Source organism: Mixophyes fleayi, chromosome 4, assembly GCF_038048845.1.
Source record: "Mixophyes fleayi isolate aMixFle1 chromosome 4, aMixFle1.hap1, whole genome shotgun sequence".
NCBI classification, from domain to species: domain Eukaryota; kingdom Metazoa; phylum Chordata; class Amphibia; order Anura; family Limnodynastidae; genus Mixophyes; species Mixophyes fleayi.
This window is the reverse complement of record NC_134405.1, coordinates 312,770,318-312,791,690: the sequence shown is the minus strand read 5'-3', so window position 1 is coordinate 312,791,690 and position 21,373 is coordinate 312,770,318. Positions and strand designations below refer to the sequence as shown.

At 41.6% G+C, this 21,373-nt stretch overlaps 1 long non-coding RNA gene across 1 annotated transcript in view; it reads right to left on the bottom strand.

Moving 5' to 3' along the window:
• Positions 1-877: 877 nt before the first annotated feature.
• The window catches only part of LOC142150182 (uncharacterized), a 39,022-nt gene continuing 18,526 nt past the window's right edge, over positions 878-21,373 (bottom strand). The window contains exon 3 of the long non-coding RNA XR_012691062.1: positions 878-935. This is a non-coding gene — a long non-coding RNA (uncharacterized LOC142150182). The remainder of the gene's footprint in view (positions 936-21,373) is intronic.

Sequence of the window (21,373 nt, the reverse complement as noted above, 5' to 3'; positions counted from 1 at the left end):
AATATAATGTAACAATAATTACGTTTATTGAGTAACAAGCACTCGTATAAAACACATTACTCATCAACTCATTATTCTTTTTTATGAGTAATGTGTTTTTATACAAGTCCTTGTTACTCAATATATTTAGTGATATATGTCTATTATTTGTTATATATACTTCATAATCATGGTCTTATATTTCTTATATTAACTTCATCGAATAAAAATGTTGGTTGTTTCTATAAATATACAAAACTGTGCAAAAGTTTTAGGCAGGTGTGGAAAACATGCTGCAAAGTAAGAATGCTTTCAAAATTAGAAGTGTTAATAGTTTATTTTCTTCAATTAACAAAATGCAGAGTGAATGAACAGAAGAGAAATCTAAATCGAATCAATATTTGGTGTGACCACCTGTTGCCTTCAGAACACCATCAATTCTTCTAGGTACACTTGCACACAGTTTTTGAAGGAACTCGGCAGGTAGATTGTTCCAAACATCTTGGAGAACTAACCACAGATCTTCTGTGGATGTAGGCTAGCTGGAATCCTTCTGTCTCTCCATGTAATCCCAGACAGACTGGATGATGATGAGATCAGGGCTCTGTGGGGGCAATATCATCACTTCCAGTACTCCTTGTTCTACTTTATGCTGAAGATAGTTGTTAATGATATTGGCTGTATGTTTGGTTGCTGTCCTGCTGCAGAATAAATTTGGAGCCAATCAGACGCCTCCCTGATGATATTTCATGATGGATAAGTATCTGACTTTAATTCTCAGTATTGAGGGCACCATTAATCCTGACCAAATCCCCAACTCCATTTGCTGAATTGCATTCCCAAACTTGCAAGGGACCTCCACCATGCTTCACTGTTGCCTGCAGACACTCATTATTATATCGCTCTTCAGTCCCCACAGAATGAATGGGCACAAATTTCAACATCTTGTGGAATGCCTTCCAAGAAGAGTGGAAGCTGTTATCACTGCAAAAAGGGACCAACTCCATATTAAAGTATATGTATTTGAACAGAAAGTCATTACAGTCCCTGTTGGTGTAATGGTCAAGCGTCCGAATACTTTTGTCCATATAGTGTGTATATAAATGTTTTGATCAAAATATGAACCAATAGCTCATGTTTTCAATTTGATAGACACATACAGATATGCAGTGTAAAGTATAAGCGCTGACAACCATCTTTTTGTTTTGTATACATATATGGGCATTTATATTGTCACACAGCTGGTACCATATACAATATGGAATATACCGAGCACGGGCTTGTTTTGTTCTCTGGTTTTGTGTATATATGTGTGTACTGTATATAGTCTATCACAACTGTATTATATATATGTGTGTGTACTGTATATATGTGTGTACTGTATATAGTCTATCACAACTGTATTAATAGTTGTGTCTTGCACACATTTTTTAGCAATTTCTCCATTTTGCCATATAATAATCTACATATTTATTGTCTTTTTACATCTACATATAGGGCAGCACGGTGGCTCAGTGGTTAGCGCTTCTGCCTTACAACAATGGGGTCATGAGTTCAATTCCTGACCATTCCCTCATCTGTGAGGAGTTTGTATGTTCTCCCCGTGTTTGCGTAGGTTTCCTCCCACACTCCAAAAACATACTGGTAGGTTAATTAGTGGAATTAGTGGCGCTATATAAATAAATGTTAATAATAATAATATTGTCAATTCTTACTTTTTATATATTTATAGGTATATCACTATTCACAGGAAGCGCCTTGTTACACCTTTATAGAATATCTATACATTTTTATGCATGTCCTAGAAAAGGCACACCTAGTGTGAGGTCTCCCTCGTAATAGTCCCATAATGCTTTGTGTCCAGCAGACGTGCCTGTAGATAACTACTAGAACCAACAATATAGATTATATTGAGTTTTGTGGGAGTTGTTGAGCCAGGCGAGGTGTTATGTTATATATAGCGGCATAGGCAAACCGAGGGGGGTTTCCTAGTGCCTAGAAATCCCCTCTAAGTCTGGGGCACTGTATAATTGAGGTGGCTGGACCCTGCTTGAAAAGGGAGAGCTGCGTGCACCTAACAGTAGTCCATGCAGCATTGCCCATGTATATTATGGGGATAGGAAGAGTTGGAGAGCAGCCAAGCACTGTCTAAAATTATAGCCACGCCCCCATGCATGCTGGTCACGCCCACTGGTGGCGTGGTGTGGAAACCCCCCTATACATATCCTGCGTTTGCCCCTGAGCGGAGGAGGGTGTGATATGGTATAATATCGGATGCTGGCAAAGATCTTGTGGATGGCAGAGTGAATAAATGAAAACTATTGTGTAATGTTGTTGAAGGTGAATGACGAGAGATATGTGTGTATAAATGTTGCTATCATTTGATCTATTACGAAGGAGTTTTGGTTTGTCGACCACACCAGTCAAGTATTACATCAAGCTAAATCAGCGCCCATTTGTACCCCTAAATCTTATATTCTTTTCATTTTATCATATTTATTTATCTTGGATGGGGGTGCTACCTCTAGTTAACCAACATCGTATGTCCTATGCAATTCCCACAGAGGAACAAGAAGTTACTTTATACAAGGTACATTTGTTATTATTAAATATTTCTAACTTGGTATACATTAAGACCATTAGTGACTCCAGATATAATGATGCATTAAAATAACGGAGAAATAACACAAAGATTAAGTGCAGAAAAGTAGTAAATAGAGTTATAAATCTCTTCCACAGATAAATCTACAGTTATCTTGTAGCTGTCTGTATGTAGAATATATCCTATCCCTTTATTCTCGCAAGTGTTTCCACCCTCTATTATCTTATGTAATACATTTTTAATGGGAATCATTTTTCAGATTTTCCCAATCAACATCTGAAAGACCCGATTGGTGCTCATACACACCGCAATTTGCTGCCAATTAGATTAATGTTAATTTTCACACTCTACCAACAAGTAAGAGCAATGCAGTTTCAAATATTTTAAATATTGTAGACATTTGGGTATATTATGCCCTGTGTCATTAGACGAACTTTAACTACAGGTTTATATTTCCTTTAAATAGTAAAAAAAAAATCATTTGCATTTCACATTTTGGTAATCATGTGAGGGCATTTCGGGATTCTTGTCTGTAGGAACTTTGTTTTCCCGGTCTGTAGTTTACATCACTGCCCTGATTCAGGTGTCACAACTGGAATCAGGCTTTGATCAGGAACATTCCTGACATTGGTTGCCTTGGGGTGACTTATTTCATGACATATTTATGATGCTGTGGCCACCCACAACATGAGAATCACACCTGCTTCGATGAGTCGCATGCTACCATTGTCTAGGAGCAATAAATAAGATTACAGGTTGCGCAAAAAAAACATTTGCAACATAAAAATTATAGCACCTAAAATAAACATGTCCATCAAGATAATTGTTTTTCGGAAACATGAACAAAACTCAATATGTTTAGTAACAAAGGAAAATATGCTATTGATAACATATATTTCCAGGTAAATATATAAGAGCTTGGATACAGTATTTTTAGGTGTGTTTTGAGGGTCGGGAAAAAGTAATTTACACATCGCGAATTATGGGGACAAGCAGCACATTTAATTTTGTACCAATTTGTCTGTTTGGAGCATAACAAGTAGCAACGCCCACAGTACGATTGTTGGAACTGGCTCTATAAAAAACCTCTATGCAACCTTTAATGGGTCCAGCTGAACATTTTTGAGATGGAAACGGTAGAAACATCACTTTCAAGTTCGGCCTACTACCAACTTGGGGGTATATTTACTAAACTGCGGGTTTGAAAAAGTGGAGATGTTGCCTATAGCAACCAATCAGATTCTAGCTGTCATTTTGTACAATGCACTAGCTAAATGATAGCTATAATCTGATTGGTTGCTTTAGGCAACATCTCCACTTTTCCATACCCGCAGTTTAGTAAATCTAGCCCTTGGACTCTTCATTAATTACACTTTTTCCTCTTGCATGGGTAGATTTATCGAACCTTCTAAAGGTAAAGTGGAGGTTTTGCCCATAGCAACCAATCAGATTCTAGCTATCATTTATTTAGTACATTAGTACATGCTCCCAAACCGCTAAATATATCCAAACTTCATGCACAGTGCATAAACCAGGGTGCATTGCAGCAAAACAGGTTAAAACGGCATTTGTGCTGCTGGTGTGCATAAAATTAAGTTTTTTTCCAGACATTTAACAATATTTCATTATGTTGGGTTTAACTGAGATGTGGACATTTTAAATGAGTCCCATGGGAGAGATGTATACATTAGGCACTGGCCACATAACTGATGAACTTGTTCTCAAAGAAAGAGGTGATGCTTGAGGAAGGATGATTGGGAAAATGTGTGACTTTGGATTGCCTGCTTATTAGGCATTTATTAAAATGAAACATCGTGACAATTAGTGCAACTTTTTATCTCCACTTATTACAGCAGTAAAATATCACTGTTGTCACAATTTTACAATATTGTATCACTTAGGAGCTGAGTTAGAGCAGTAAGAGTTTCTAAATCACCAGAAATCCATACGTCCCACGCATTCTGGGTAACTATTTCATACCTGTCATTTTAATTTTGTTGATTCAAATTATGCTGCCCCTACAGTTTGACAGCTTGGACAATGCCCAAGCATGGTTAGAGATTGTGAGCATGCCCCTGGGGGACGTGGGACGTCCCAAACATAATGTCACCACGCCTCCGGGCCTCGGGTTTGACGTGGTCAAACCTTAAGAGCCGACGCACACAGACCCGGATCACAAATACTAAATGCTGGGAGGTATGTTGATGGAATTAATTAATAAGCAGGGATTGGCCAGATTAATTGTAGGAAGAATATTGAACCAGAGTCTATAAAGGCTTCCTGGGGGTGGAAATGCGGCCTTTTCTCTAGAACCTATGTCAGTGGTGGGAAAATGGTGGCCCCTTCAAAGATCACCTGTGGCTCTATTACCTGGTAATTTACTCTTTTAAGTCTTCTACTTGGTACTTCTGAGGTCAACAGGAGTGCAGGGCAGACACACAATATATGGAGCAGGTTAGTCATCCATGTTTTGGATGATGACATCTTTCACTAACTTGACTATTCAGACATAGGTTAGTCTACTGTTGGCTATGTGAACACTTGTACTGGTGGTAAAGGTAATGTACAGCCCCCTTGTGGGACCAAGGACCAGAGGCTGGCTCGACTGGGGGGCATAGAGGGTTACCTTGGGCTGGGTCACTTGCATTTTTTTTTCTTTAAAATAGGCTGCTTAGTCGAGTCTTTCCACCGGTCTGAAAATTGCCAGCCCTCCCCTGCCAAGGACCACTTGTGAGACCCCTGTATAATACCATGTTGCCGCTCACTGACCTAGGTAATGTAATTCCTTTTGTCCTATTACTTTTGTTTTGCTCACATATAAAAGGACTTCTATATGTGGGCTTTCTATGAATGATTAAATTGCCCTTGTATATTTAACCAATTTTTTCACTCTAAACCTGGTAGGATCTTTTTTTTGTTGTGCTTGTAGTTGTGGAATATTTGAGTGTATTATGGTAATTGTTTCCTCTTTCTGTGCGTAGCTATTGCAATTAGATTTTCCCATATGACTGCTTTATGTGCTTTTCAGACAATTGTGTGTGGTGTTTCAGAGCTTAAATTAAGTGAAAAGTAGTCTAGTAATGCATGGCTGACTTCAACTAAAACATCTGGAATATTTATTCACCAGGTATAAGTAGTTTTAGCAATTGTAGCTTTTAGTAATGCCATAGTGACCGCAGAGTATTCAGGCAAGTTCTAGTTGTCTGGTTCTGTGACATCACAAAAAGTCCATGCCGCATAGAAAAAGTAATCTATTCAGGAAAAATCATTAACCAACAAATTCTGATTGAGTTACCTCCTGAGGTGCATACTAATAGCAAGTGCTTAGTTTCTAGCCCCACCAAGTGTTAATTACTGCTGGAGGTTTGACCCGTGCAGGGTTTATGGAAAAATTATAGTCACCTTCTATTATCACTTAACCTTGTTTGGCGTAATAGTTGGTACTGTGGTGCAAAGATGAAGATGTGGTCCTGATTCATCAATACTGAGCACAATGTGTTTTAGAAAACACAGAATTTGGGTATACGTTCGTCCAAGTTCAACAAGGAGCGGACTATCCCTGTAGCTGGAGCAGGATATATGGCAGAAAAATAAATACTTTTACAATGCCCAAAGCTTGAATCGGACATGGCTGCGTGTACTCAACTTTGGCACGCCCTTACTGTACATGGACTGTAGGCAATTGACCCTTCCCCGCCATGTTCCCTCCCAGAAATCATAACCTATAGCATAGTGTTTCCCAAACCCAATCCTCAGGGATCCCTCACGGTTCATGTTTACCATATCTCCTTGCTGGAGCACAGGTGTTCATTACTGACTGACACATTTTGAAAAATCCTCAGGTGGTATAATTATATCACCTGTGACCTGGAAAACCTGCACTGTTAGGGGTCCCTGAGGACTGGGTTTGGGAAACACTGCTGTAGTAAGTGCCCTTTGCGTACGAATATGAATTGAACGTTGCTGCGTTTAGTTGCGTATGGTCCACTTCTGAGTGATTTTGCAATGATACACACAAAATCGTCAGATACGTGCCTTTATGAATCAGGCTCAGTATACGTGCCTTGATGCATCAGGACCTGTTTGAAGAGGGGGTGTTCAGGGTGGAAAGGCTTAATTTTGTGGTGCATACCACCTTGGTTTGTTGGCTGTGGTTGGTGAGTTCAATGTAGACATGGGGTATTGAGGATGTTGGTTGTGGTCGGTTAATGAAAAGCTAAATTATCCTTGTAGTATGTACCTATTGTCCTAGATTATCTCATCATCTTAATGCCCTAGTTGTTTACCCTGTGAAGAGAAGGGGAAAAGAGTGGTAGGGAGGGTGAGAAAGAAGTGCAGCCTTTTATTGATAGCTTGGTGAGATGCAATAAACTAACAGATAAAGGAAGCAGGTAGAATGTTTATAGCTGGGTACTGGATAGGTTGAGGGGAGTAGGTAGAAGTAACATAGCAGCTCAGAGTAAGCCTAATAGTGAAGGGGGGAAATAGGGAGAAAAACGGAAAGGGGGAAAGATGCTTATGCTGTTGCGGAGTACCCCCTGATTCAATGCCCCAGCTGCTTGAATTAGGCACCGTGGTGAGCCAGTTGTGGCCTGATGCATACTAAGTCCTGTCCCTGCCCGTGGTCAGAAGAGACCGTTGCTGGAGGTGGAGAAGACAGAAGAGCGGCGCAGGAGCACAAAAATGAAGAAGACTGACACTGGAGGAAGAGAAAGAAGAACTCTATGAGAGCAACAGAAGGAGTCCGGTGCAGATTGAAGAAAACAGATCCTCTTCAATCAAGTGAAGCGTCAAACAGGAGAAGAGGTGCCATCAGCTGGAGTAACTGGAGAAGAGGTGTCATCAGCTGGAGGAACTGGAGAAGAGGTGTCATCAGCTGGAGGAACTGGAGAAGGAGGAAATGGCAGAAAGAAAATGTGGTTCCTGTGCAGAGTAGGTAAGTATGTCTTTCTTACTTTCCACTTAATTCCGGCACAAGTCCCGTGGGCATTCTGTTGAGCACTCGGTCCGTGGAGCAGGTAGTAGGGCATAAGGCCCGAAGCCCCTTAGGTCATCTATAGATCATTTCTATATATCATTATTTGGGGCACAGTTAACACAGGCTAAAACCATGCCCAGGCTTTAGTCTATGTCATATATATTTTAGGCATTAGTCCTGTGGGTACAAATCAGGCGCTAGGCCTGGCATCAGATTGGAGAGTAGCTCCTTATTCAGAGTGACCGCGTCTGGTCTGGTACCTCCATTCTGGTCCTCATGTGGCTTTAAAATCCCTGGATGCTATTTTGTGACGTGGTCATTTAGTCCTGTGTAATTCTTCTTGTGTTTTGTGTTTCTACCCCCTGTGGTCAAGCCCCCAAAAAAAGTATACCAATGGTCATCCCTATTGTAGATTGTGATTGTACTGTGTGAATTGATTGCATTGTCTTGTAATTACTGTTGTTCTTCCCTATCCACTCCATATAGCATTATAGTGAGTAGGATCTGGTCAGGGATAGTGCACTACACCTAGTCGACTGCAGTGTTACACATGTACCCAGTGCAGTTGTTAGAGCTTTGTTGTAACTAGACAAGAATGGGTAGATTAGGGCCAGTCGTAAATGTAGATTAGAGCAAGTCAACCATGTGCGGAGGGGTTTAGTCTGTTTCCCACCACAGCTGCTGAGAGAACGAGAGAGAGTAGATAGCAATCAAGAAAATGGACATTCTGTCGAGTGGTCCCTGGTGAGTCTTTGCTTTGTTCCCTGCAAGGCGTTGCAGATCTTGGTTATGGAAAAAAAAATTAGAATTCGGCAAAACATTCTAGGACAATTTATACACCACCACCTGGAGCCCTTTTATGGATGTCCCAGTGGTTGCATCATGATCAGGTAAGACTTGTGTGCATGTTGACGGTATCCAAAAGTGTTAGATTTTGGCGTAGTCGGCATGATTATGATGGCCAACATGGGGATCATTCAACAAGGGACCCAGCATTATTATAACGAAGGAAGAGGGGGAAGCATGCTTGAAGAAGAAGCCGAAGAAAAATGGACGTGCCTGCTGGCAGAAGACGGAAGATCTGTGTGTTGAAAGTGTCAGCAGTCATGGATGTGCTGGTAAGCAGCCCTGGGACTGAGCTGTCGGGAAGAATAAGTCAGTTGTGGGTGCTACAACGAAAAAAGAAGGGGGAAGTACTGTGGGGTGCCCCCAGAGTCGTGACAGCGAAACTGTACCGCTGTCAGCCAGTTAATGGCTGACAGCGGTTTGATTTAGGTGCCACTGTGCTCTAGGTACGTTATAGCTTGATATAGAACTATTTTGAGCCTGTGCAATGTTATAGCTGTATTTAATAGGGCAGCCCTGATTAGGGGGTTGCTTTAGCTTTTGTTAGAGCGACAATACTCAATAGATGTGTGTTTAGCTCATTGGAGAAGGACAGAGTGCTTATGCTTGTTAATGCTCTTAAAAGAGCAGTTTGTTTATTATGGATGGCACGCTGCAGCATACTGAGATTATGTTACTGTGTCCGGATCCAGGAGGGCCACAATGGAAGGCAGATCGGGTGCGAATGTTTTGGATCCTAACCATCTACATCTCCCCTACATCTCACATACATCTCCCCTACATCCAACACATAAACAGGACTTCCTTGCTGAAGAGACACCGCACGGATCCAAGCAGCATCAGAGCGTGCGTCCTACGGTACCTTATCAGTTTTCTGCGGGTGCCATCTTAGCTCTGCAATTCAGCTATTGATTTTTTTAAAACGTTATTAAAATATTTAACGTTTTTTATGAATGCTGCAAAGTCTGCTGTAATTATTGAGGAGTCCTATCTGTCTGCATCAGGGTTGGACTCTGGGTGTTCCATTTCACAATGCTGGGTTCTCAGCATGTTGGTCGGAGCATCGACATCTTCTTGGCTTGTTTCAAACACACCAAGCAAGAAGAAGATAGTGCAGCCTGGGACTTTTAAACACATTTTTTTTAACTCTTTGTACCTCAATGTATCTACGTTTAACTAGCACAGTTCTTGTCTTCACTACTGGAAATCTTTACGGCATATCTACACCCAAACCATAAATATCCTGGAAAAAGTAGAACATACAGGCACCCTGGTTATGAATAACGCTAATGGACTGGTTCATTAATTGCTCTTTTGTGCAATCACAATACCAGTACAGGCACAAATCTACATACCAGCCATAGGATGAGAAATGGAGAATTGTGACTATGGGCCTGATTCTTTAAGGATCTTAACTTGAGAAACTTCTTATTTCAGTCTCCTGGACAAAACCATGTTACAATGCAAGGGGTGCAAATTAGTATTCTGTTTTGCACATAAGTTAAATACTGCCTGTTTTTTCATGTAGCACACAAATATCAACTTTAAATTTCAGTGTACAAATAAACTATCAAGTATATGTGTGCTACATGAAAAAACAGTCAGTATTTAACTTATGTGCAAAACAGAATACTAATTTGCACCCTTTGCATTGTACCATGGTTTTGTCCAGGAGACTGAAATAAGAAGTTTCTCAAGTTGAGATCCTTAATGAATAAGGCCCTATATTTGATTTTTCAGTGATACCTTAAAAGCATAACTAACTTGCTAAAATTAAATACAATTGTTTTCGTTCCAAGGTGACTCATAGTACAATTGAATCTGCTATGAACTTTTCTCTGCCTGGCAAGGAATTAGCTTTAATTTGGGACAGATCTTTCATTTACTGAACTAAACTTTCCATATGCTATAAAAGCTCAAATTGGTGTTAATTGTTTTTCTTAGTAATAAATACTATGTTCAAGCCAGTCTTGTTCTGTTATGTCATAAACGACTGAAGGCAAAACCAGACAGTTTAAGTTGCTACTTAATAGTAGTTAGGACAAAGAGATGATAATTTCTAGGGCTTACTACCCATCTACATAGCTTTGTATAGCAAGTATACTAATACCTACCAAAAACCTAATAGCAAATTATATATTATGTATTTGTTAACAGTTTCTGAACTGGTTTTTAGATGGTGCCTGCATATTACACAGTGCTTTACAGTTGCTGAAGGAAGAAGACATTTTTTCCACTTTAATCAGCAGCACAATTTCTGCACAAACTTCGGCCATCAGGATGAGGTTGATAGAAAACTTTTAATTTATTCCGACTAGAGATGGGCGGGTCCGGTTCTCCGAGAACCGAACCCACCCGAACTTTGGGTATCCGAGTACCGAGCTGAGCAGCTCGGTACTCTCCCGCCAATTCCGAATCCAAATCGAGGCCGAACGTCATTGTGACGTCGTCGGATCTCGGGACTCGGTTCTCGCGATACTTGAACTTTATAAATACACGCCTCCACAGCAATCCATCGCCATTTGACAGAGGGAGAGAGCAGGGTGTAGTCATAGGCTAATTAGAGCAGGGACAGAGAAAGAATACAATATTGTTCTTGCAATTGCTCTAACCAAAATCGCTAGTGCAGAGAGGAGGATAGAGGTTTATTATTTTTTCTTCATATTTGGCACTCCCCAGCGCTTTTGGGTTGTCCCCCATAATTGTGCATTAATATTTCTGGCTGTCAAAAGTCATATCTGTCAGCAGTATCTACTCAATAAATGTTAGCACTCCTCAGTGTTTTTGGGGTGTCCTCTCTAATTGTGCATTAATATTTCTGGCTGTCAAAAGTCATATCTGTCAGCAGTATCTACTCAATAATTTTAAGCACTCCTCAGTGTTTTTGGGGTGTCCTCTCTAATTGTGCATTAATATTTCTGGCTGTCAAAAGTCATATCTGTCAGCAGTATCTACTCAATAAATGTTAGCACTCCTCAGTGTTTTTGGGGTGTCCTCTCTAATTGTGCATTAATATTTCTGGCTGTCAAAAGTCATATCTGTCAGCAGTATCTACGCAATGGATTCAAAGCAGTCCACATATGATCTAAATGAGCAACCAGGTTCTGTCACCAGTCCTGATGTTAGTGTTCCCAGTACGTCATCTGGCCAAGGCGATGTCAAACAACAGAGTGTTTTCAAATTAGTGCAAAAAACAAAAACCAAAAAAAAATTTACTGTATTGAAGCGAAAAAGAAGTGTAACTGAGCAAAAGTTAAGTGACGATAAAAAAAAAATTGCAAGCATGCCATTCTACACACGCAGTGGCAAAGAGAGAATGAGGCCTTCACCTTTGGCTATTAGTGGCAGATCCCAAAAAGTTACCCAGCCTACAATTGGTGCACAACTACTGTTACGCGTCAAAGCTGAGCTGCAAGATACCAGTGAGGCATTACAGGAGAATATTTGCTCTGATTCACAAATGACAACAATCCCTGTGGAGAGTCCATCCAACAGTGGGATGTCTAATCGTGAGCATTCTGCTGATGTGTGCCTTAATAGCCCGAGTGTAGCCGGTGATACCCAAATTGAGGATGCCACTTTGGAATTAGAAGAGGATGAGGGGGAGATTTGTGTAGGCGACGAGGGCGCTAATGATGATGTTGATGATTATGATGCAGACAGATACCAAATTGCCTTTCTCAATTTCTATTTATATTCTAGATTATATAACGGCTGAATAGTTTTCTATTTTACTCCTAGTGGAGAGAGGATCTGATGCAGACAGATACCAAACTGCCTTTGTCCATTTCAATTTATATTGTACAGTCTATAATGGCTGAATTTTTTGCTATTTTATACAAGTGGAGGGGGGCCTTGAGAGACAGAAAGCAAACTGGCTTTTTCCATTTCTTTACATATTTAACTATAAGTGTAGGGTGTAATATACATTCAAAGACGATGGCTGCATTGCCAATATGCATAGATGGAGAGGAAGACAATCTGTTTTGTGTGTAGAATAGGCCTACCAACGAAGAATTAAACTGTTTTTTTGGATGATTTATTACCTCAACAATTAGATTACTTGTCTCTAAAACAGTTGGAGCACTAAATTGGGTTAATTTAGGCCCAAAAACATGGATTTTCCCAAAAAATAGCAAAACAAAACCAAACAAAACCAAAACCAAAACCAAAACACGCAATGGCGGTTTTGCAAAACCAAAACCAAAACCAAAACACGACGGTAATCCAGATCCAAAACCGAATCCAAAACCAAAACACGGGGGTCAGTGACCATCTCTAATTCCGACGCACGTTTACAAATTGGTTGCAGGAGTCTTCAATCCTTGCTGGTGTGATTGGCGAGCCAGCGTTGTTCCGTGTTTTTTCCTATATGGACGTTAACGTTTATCATACTTATGGCAGAATTTCATGGCTTTAGACAAACAATTGTGTCATTTCAAGACAGTTCATCTGAGCCTTAGGTGGGACTACAAGGAGCTTGTGGATGGGGCTTGGTGTATATCTTTTTCCTCCAGGTCAGTCATTTCCAGGAGCTGTCGATTACACAGTGAAAATATTTTTTGCCAGCTTAACAAAAGCCAATGTCACATCACAAAGCCACAAAGGCTTCAGCTGTGTGTCAGCCCACCCTTATCTAGATGTTTATATCACCTCAAACCAGCTGCCGATGAATCTGTGGTAAAAAGAGCAAACCCAGTAAAAATCATTGCGGTTCTCCCCTAACAAATATAAAAACAAATCTGCAGATTGGTTACTAGAATTAGATTTCACAGGAGGTTTTACAACCCCCTTCAGGAATGAGGTACATTTTATTGGAGTTAAAAACTTAATGCTCAACGCTGAAATTCCCTGATGTAGTCTCCAAAAGATATAAAAGAGAATTACGTCAGGATTGTCGACGCTTTCAAAAAGCATCTGCTACAAAACCTGCGTTTGTCGCTTTTTGAGCATTGCCCCGCAAATAAAACAAAAATAGTCTCATTCATCATTTGCGCCGGTGGCATCCTTTACAGCTTTGGAATGTCCCAGCATAGTTTAGGCCCCGGTGTCCTTGCAATAAAGAGTTCCATCCTGTTTGCAGGGTCGGATTAAGGGAATGGAGGCCCCCTGGCTAAAGAGACTGTGAGCCGACCCCCAACTGTGAGCCCCCCCACTGTGAGCCCCCTCGTGAGGTTCCCCTGCTTACCTCCTATTCCTGATCCATCCTGTCTGCAGGCCCCAGGCATTATTCGGTCACCCCCTGTAGTCCTTCTGCGGCACGCAGTAATCTCCTTACTGAGGAGATTACTGCACACAGCAGAAGCACTACATTGACAGCAGGCAGCTAACAGCATAACATTTGCTGCTAGCTGCCTGCCCTCCTTGACCAGCTGACAGTCAGAGCTGGGGACAGGGACGCCCCTGGCCCGATGAATAATGCCACCAGCCGCGCTACAGCTGTAAAAAAAAAAAGTAGTTTCAAGGGCCCCCCAGATGCTCGAGGCCCCTGGGCTCTAGTCCAGTTAGACCTCGGGTTAATCCGGCCCTGCCTGTTTGGCATGACTGGACTGAGCTGGTAGGTATTGCTGGCGGTTGTTTTTCTGACAGTGAACGTCTTTTTGTAAGGATGACTGTTAGCAGGCGTCATCCCTTGACTTAAGTAGACCAATAAGTTTTGATTTATGGTTGTGTTTGCACTCTTTTTACTTGCTCAGTCTTCTTCTGAATGTTTGCTCTTTTGCTTGGCTTTTTTTGGTGCATTGAGCAATGGTGAGGTAGTCAGAAGCAGCAAGTTCGCCCAGCTGTTATGATGCCTTGTTGATGATGGGTGGTGAGTGCCTGATTTCTATTCGCAGACCAATAATTGATTGTATGGCTGGAGATATTTGATTAATTTTATTTAGTGTGGATGGTTGTTCATGTTGCCCCCTTTTGCGTCCCCGGAATATTTGCCAGGAAAGGTTCATTCATGCGGTTGTCAGTTCATTATCCAGGTTTAGATCACCCAGTTTTTTTAAAAGATGACTTGGCTGTTTAGATTAATAGACTCAGATTTTTGGTTCCAACTCATTTAGTATTGGGGCAGCTAATGAGCCCCTCTCCCCCTCGTGGGGTTTGGGCTTTGAATCTGTTTATTCTTTTCCTCATTTTGCTTAAAATGGTTTTGTTGATCAACTATAAACATCAGTCAGACCGAAGTTTATTTGTTCTGATGTGATTATTTGCTAGAATTCTGTTTTTACCCCCCAGGAGCGTCTTCTTCCAGAAGAGGCTCACTTTTCATGTTTGGATCAACCGCCTGAGTTAATGGTTTTGCACGTGGGTGGGAACGATGCGAGTATGGTCCTAATAAAAGGTTTTGATCAGGGACTAACAATTTTCCGGGCGTGTTAATAATCTAGACGGAAATAGTGCCAAGGCTCTATTGGCAAGTAAAAACTTTTTGCAGTATGAGGGAGGTTTCTGTTTTGAGGTGTCAAAACATTTCCCTTTGGTGGCTTGTGGCTGATCTCAATTTTTAATGTTATTTTTGTTATGGTTGAATAGTGAGATAGCCTTGGTCCCAACAGTAAGTTCTCATTTTAAGCTCTTGGTTCAGTGCTTACACCCGAATCTTGATAGACGTCCTCGGGATAGTAGACTATTGGTCTTCTACCTTGGGATGACTGGGGAAACCCCTGCACGACTCACTACATGTACTTGTATAGTAAAAGAGGAATATATCTAGGCTGAGAAAAAGCCATCTGGCACATTTATTAACAGCAGAAAACAGGGTAAAGTCCTTATAGTAGCTCTGGGAGAGGTGGAATGCAGACATTATAATTGTGTGGAGCAATTCTATGGCTGAAATCGCCCTACACATATCCAGAAAGTTGGCGCACACATATAGCCCCCATGCACATTTGTGTGATTAGGCCACTAACACCAGCCTGTGCCTGGATTGGCGGGACGGGGGCATTCTAACGTGGACCAAGTACAGTAAGTACTTGTGTGTGCGATTGTGAACAGATGCAGACCAGCATAAAGACTTATATAGGCATGAGAAAGCTGTATTATTACGGGTGGTCAGGAGCAGGTGTAAATAGCGGATGATAGTCTCCAGCACTAGTGAACAGCTTGTGATTGGCTGTTTGCAACAGCACAGCTGAAGCTGATTGGGGCTTTCATCACTGTTCGGGCATATATTATGCTTTGTGTGCATGTTTGACCAAAACATTTTTATTTGTTTTGTACACAAGACGGAGAGTTGTTTCTGCTGTATTCTAGAAGTTTATGTTTTATTGATCCTTAATAGCGAATGCATTTGTTGCGCATAAAAAAATGGATAAAGCATTTTGGCGGGATGTAAGTGTCTGTGATGTGTGTCTTCCGCAAATCTGGTGCATACGCTACTGGTGCCAACCTACATGGATCTTAAGGTGCACAAGTCTCAGCATATGGGCGTAAATATACAATATTTACATCCAGCTTTTTTTAACGTAAATTATGCCCTTATTGTCCCACTGTGGTTAGGCAGATAAATACGTTACTACAACGCATGTAACTTGCCTTTAAAATATAATACTCAAATGAAATATGTCCTGCTGGGGTTTCAAACACGTGAACCATTTAGCCATGAACAGGTATTACACACTATCCAACTAGCATGCATCATGCCCCCTGCACGCTTACTTACACTTGACAGTCACTCCTTCTTCTAACAAAGCAGACATGAATGACACATAAATATAACATAGATAAACAGTAGTCCACTTGGTCCCATTGGCGAGCTTGACAAGTTAGGTAAACAGGGCCAAGAATTGAGAGTCAGCAAGTCAGTTGCATGTTCCCTTGAACTATGCAATGCCGCTAATGAAATTGCTCCAATCAGACATTCAGGTAAAAAAGATACAGATGCAGGGGCTGCCACAGGCAGTGAAGAGGTGCTTATGGTCAGTATGGAAGCCTAGGACAAAAGTCATGCTAGTAGTAGCAGACTAGGGTAGCTCTAAGACATGGAAGGGTTCCTAGGTGCTGACTCCCAGGGCAGTTGGGAACCTGAAGACGTTTGCAATATATATTGTCCAAAGACATACATGGTAGGTTAATTAGACTGTAAGCTCCAATGGAGCAGAGGCTAAAAAACAAATATTTTCCGCACAACGCTGCGTAATATGGTGGCGCTATATAAATTAAAGATCATGAATAATAATAATTGATAGTCATTATTAAATTGAAATTTGATTTGCAGTATTCACAAACCTTCTTCAGTATCTGTGTCTTGTGGGAATATTTTTATCTGCATTGAACACAGTGATGTCACCAGTAGTTACCATATGTCCCAGTTTTCCCAGAAAAGTTCTGTCAGAAATGTAAACAAAAGTGTGCAATAGTGATGACTATAGTCTGAGCTATATATATTTTAATTTGTCATATTAAACAATGGGAAAACTATTTAAGATTTATTTTTTTTGCTATAATAAATCTATTATGTTTTACAGTTTTGTGAAATATCCTGTGAGGACTCCCCCGCAATACCAGCTATAGACCAGAGGTGGCAGTGCACAGTTAACACTGACAACTGCACATTCTTTGCAATTACTGCAATCTGCACTTTGCAAAAGGTCATGTTAATTAGAACCATTCTACCTTCTCCAACCCATCTATTTCATCTTCTTTGTCCCACACGACCCATCCTCTCAGAGCTAAGCAACTTCGCTGGTTGTCGTGTGTCTATGATAGCTACCCAAGCCGAATGGTACTCATCTGGGAACAACCAGCATCATGGCATACAGTATGCCCTCTGCACACGTTGCTATTTCCAATGTAATGATGTCCTTACAGTTTCAATTCACATGCTGAAATAATGTCATGTATAATGTAATCCAGGCAGCGGGTCCGCTCATTGCCTCCTTAAAACCCGCAATCTTACTGTGGCATTTGTAAGTGAAGTCATTTGCACTAAAGACATTTTATACAGTCGAAATTTAGATCTGCCGTTAATGAAGCGTGTGGGGAATGTTGTCTGTCTTTTTTATGATATGTCTATTTTCTCCTTGTCACCCTTATACTAAATTGGAATTTTTATGTAGGTGTAAGTAGTGTCTGTATTATTGTACCCGGAATAATGACTAACACTGCCACCCAAAATCTGTGGGATTTCTTAAGGTTCCAATAGTCTACTGATGCTAAGGTTCCAATGGTCTACTAATGCTAAGGTGCCAATGGTCTACTGACACTAAGGTTCCAATGGTCTACTGATGCTAAGGTTCCAATGGTCTACTGATGCTAAGGTTCCAATGGTCTACTGACACTAAGGTTTCAATGGTCTACTGATGCTAAGGTTCCAATGGTCTACTAATGCTAAGGTGCCAATGGTCTACTGACACTAAGGTTTCAATGGTCTACTGATGCTAAGGTTCCAATGGTCTACTAATGCTAAGGTGCCAATGGTCTACTGACACTAAGGTTCCAATGGTCTACTGATGCTAAGGTTCCAATGATCTACTGATGCTAAGGTTCCAATGGTCTACTGATGCTAAGGTTCCAATGGTCTACTGACACTAAGGTTTCAATGGTCTACTGATGCTAAGGTTCCAATGGTCTACTAATGCTAAGGTGCCAATGGTCTACTGACACTAAGGTTCCAATGGTCTACTGATGCTAAGGTTCCAATGGTCTACTGATGCTAAGGTTCCAATGGTCTACTGATGCTAAAGTTCCAATGGTCTACTGGAGCTAAGATTCTAATGGTCTACTAATGCTAAGGTTCCATTGGTCTAGTGCTGCTAAAGTTCCAATGGTCTATTGATGCTAAGGTTCCAATGGTCTACTGATGCTCTTTTTTACTTGAGAATGGAAAATTCATGAGGACAGAGACAACACCACTGTATGTTTGAAACAAGCCAGTCTTTTTAACAGATATAAGACAATTGCTGGATTGTTGGAGCCCTGCCTCAGGGCACTCAACAGAAGAGAGATACACCAGACCATGGGTAAGTGAAATTTTGCATTCTATAATAGTTTATTAAACTCCACCCAAAATCCAATGTTTTGAGCTTCACCCAAAACCTAACAATTAGTCTTGGGTAGAGATCAAGGTATTGTATTTTAGGTGGAATTCAATAAATTATGATAGACCATAATAACTTTCTAGTGACGTGTGGTTACTTTTCCATTATCCTTGATGGATTTAACACGTCACTATTACAACACATCTACCTTATTTCTGCAACCTGCAACTGTTTTAAGTAAATTTGCACAGTGTGAACGCCCTCATTTACACAATAAAATATGAGGAAAGGGATAATAATTTTGTTCTGGTAAACTAAGTAAATAAAACACTGCCTTTGAGTAGAATAAATTAGTCACTTTATCCTTTATAGATGTCACATTCCTGTGTGTATACTTTCACATTTTAAAGGGTTTATGTCACATTTCAAGCACTCATTTTATACTACACATTCCTATTTTGCCCTAGAGGGTGAGGCGCCTTTCTCATGGAAACTACTGTATTTTTTCTTTCTGATTACTTATCGATATGATGGGAACCTGTAAAATACTTTTTATAACAGAAAAAAAGCACTAATTTGATATTACTGCCGAATTAGCTTTGAGAAATCCGTCAATGCAGTTCGCTATGTACTATAACATAGCATGAATATTTTATTTTTTTAAACTTTTAGGTCAAAATGAGAGCACACAGTAACAATATCTATGACAGTTTACATAAGATGGAAATAATAACTTTTCTAAGAGGGTTACAATAACGTAATCATAGAAAGTGAAAGAGAGGGCTACACAAGAGATTGCAAAATATAACACATTTGTAAATACTCATATAACTTGGGTCAAGGGATCTTAGAATGTCTCAGACAAGGAGGAAAGTCCCATCAATTAAATTATAACCAGGCTTAGGGCCTTGGGGTAATCTCTTCCAAGAATGAAAATGCAACAAGGAAAGCCAGGGGGGAAATTCCAGGGGGAATTTCCAATTAAGGCAGGGGGTTAATTGGCTGCTGACAAAAGTGTGTGAGGGTTCTGCACATTAGAGTGTACACTCTACAAAGAGACATCTACACTCATCATCATCATTTATTTATATAGCACCGATAATTCCGCAGCACTGAACTCACTCATATCAGTCCCTGCCCCATTGGAGCTTACAGTCTAAATTCCCAAACATTCACACAGACAGAGAGACTAAGGTCAATTTGAAAGCAGTCAATTAACCTATTAGTATGTTTTTGGAGTGTGGGAGGAAACCGGAGCACCTGGAGGAAACCCACACAAACATGAGGAGAACTTACAGACTCCACACAGATAAGGCCATGGTTGGGAATCGAACTCATGACCCCAGTGGTATGAGGCAGAAGTGCTAACCACTCAGCCACCGTGCTGCCACGTGAACTAGTCTGTACACAGGTTAATACAGAAGGTATGGACAGAGAATAATAGTAGATCATTCTAAGAGGTTCCATTCCCCCTTAGGCCGTGTGTGGAAGAGTGCCCCGCTGCTGTGCCCAGGAAGAGGACGAAGATGTGCCCCGCAAAAGTGCCCGTGAAGAGGGTGAAAAAGGAACAGATAAAAATGTACTCACCGTTCCTGTGTTCCAGCGCCGGTGAGTACTCCTCCTCTTCTTCTTCCGCAGGTCCGGGCAGCAATGGGCAAGTGAGCCAATCAGGGCTCACTTTCCCCTGCTGGCCAATTGGCGGCCGGATGGGTGAGCCAATTCTGGCTTACCTCTTGCCCTTTGAATTATTGGCGATGCGACGAGATAATCAGCGCTCGCGTCAGCGCCATGTGACGCCAGCGTTTAGTTTGTTGGCGGAGCAGTGAGGAGAGGACGACGTGGGACGTCCGGTGTAAAGAAGAAAGAACACTCTGGCGGACGAGGCATGGTGCCCTTGTAAGGGCAAGGAGCTACCCTGACACAAGAAGACAGCGCCAGAGACGTCAGCGGGGAGCCCTTGTAGGTGCTAGGAGCGCCCCCCACCCCAGAAGACAGCCGCGCCGAACAGGAGAAGAGGTGCCGCCAGCTGGAGGGTCAGGAAAACCCAGAGAAGAAGGCGTAGGGGACAAGTTGAGAATCCTGCGTGAAGCAGGTAAATATACTTTGTGCAGTTAGGTCGGGCACAAGGCCCTTGGGTACTGTCGGGCACTAGGCCCGTGGCTACAGTTTGTGGGCACAATGCCCTGGCACAAATAGGTATAGGTAGGGAAATATAAGGGCACAAGGCCCTAGTTAGTCGGGCTCAGAACTCATAGTCAGAAGGGGCACAAGGCCCTAGTTAGTCGGGCTCAGAACTCATAGTCAGAAGGGGCACAAGGCCCTAGTTAGCTGGGATTAGAGCCCATAGTTAGAGAGAGCACAAGGCCCTGTCTTTAAAGAGGGACACCAGGCACCAGTAGAGACACAGGGCACCACGCCCTTGGAGTCAGAGTGGGCGTGAGAGCCCTGAGTTATAATAAGGCGCAAGTCCCAGTGGTGTTGCGTGGCACGAGAGAGAGTCTCAGGTGATATTCCTGAGGTAACAGTTGAGCAGAAGGCTCCTGTTGTTGTTGTTGTTCATAACTGGTTGGTTAGGTAGAGGCAAGTGCCTTCCGTTGTCAGCCTTCCATAATGAGAAACAACTTGTTATTGCTCCTGTGTGGTGAAATACAGTATTGTGTATTGTTTGGTTGTACTGTGTATGTTTCCTTCCAGGTGCAAGACGTCAGGCCCCATTAAAGGTAGGTTCTTGTTTCCTGACTGTAATCCTGTGATACTCTGTGTCTGTGGGAATAAGGGGTAGTTAGAGCACATATGCAGTGATGGTTAGGACACACAGTAGTCTTCCCTTCCCTTAGGTCCCTGGGGTTACAAGGAATTCCTGAGGCAGTGATTGAGCACCTGACTGGCAGTGCAGCACAGCCCTTTTGAGTTCCAGGGGTGCATCCCGTGGTTTCAAGAGGGTCTGTATCGCTCTCAATTCCTACTTCTGGTTAGGCACTCACCGAGGGGTGA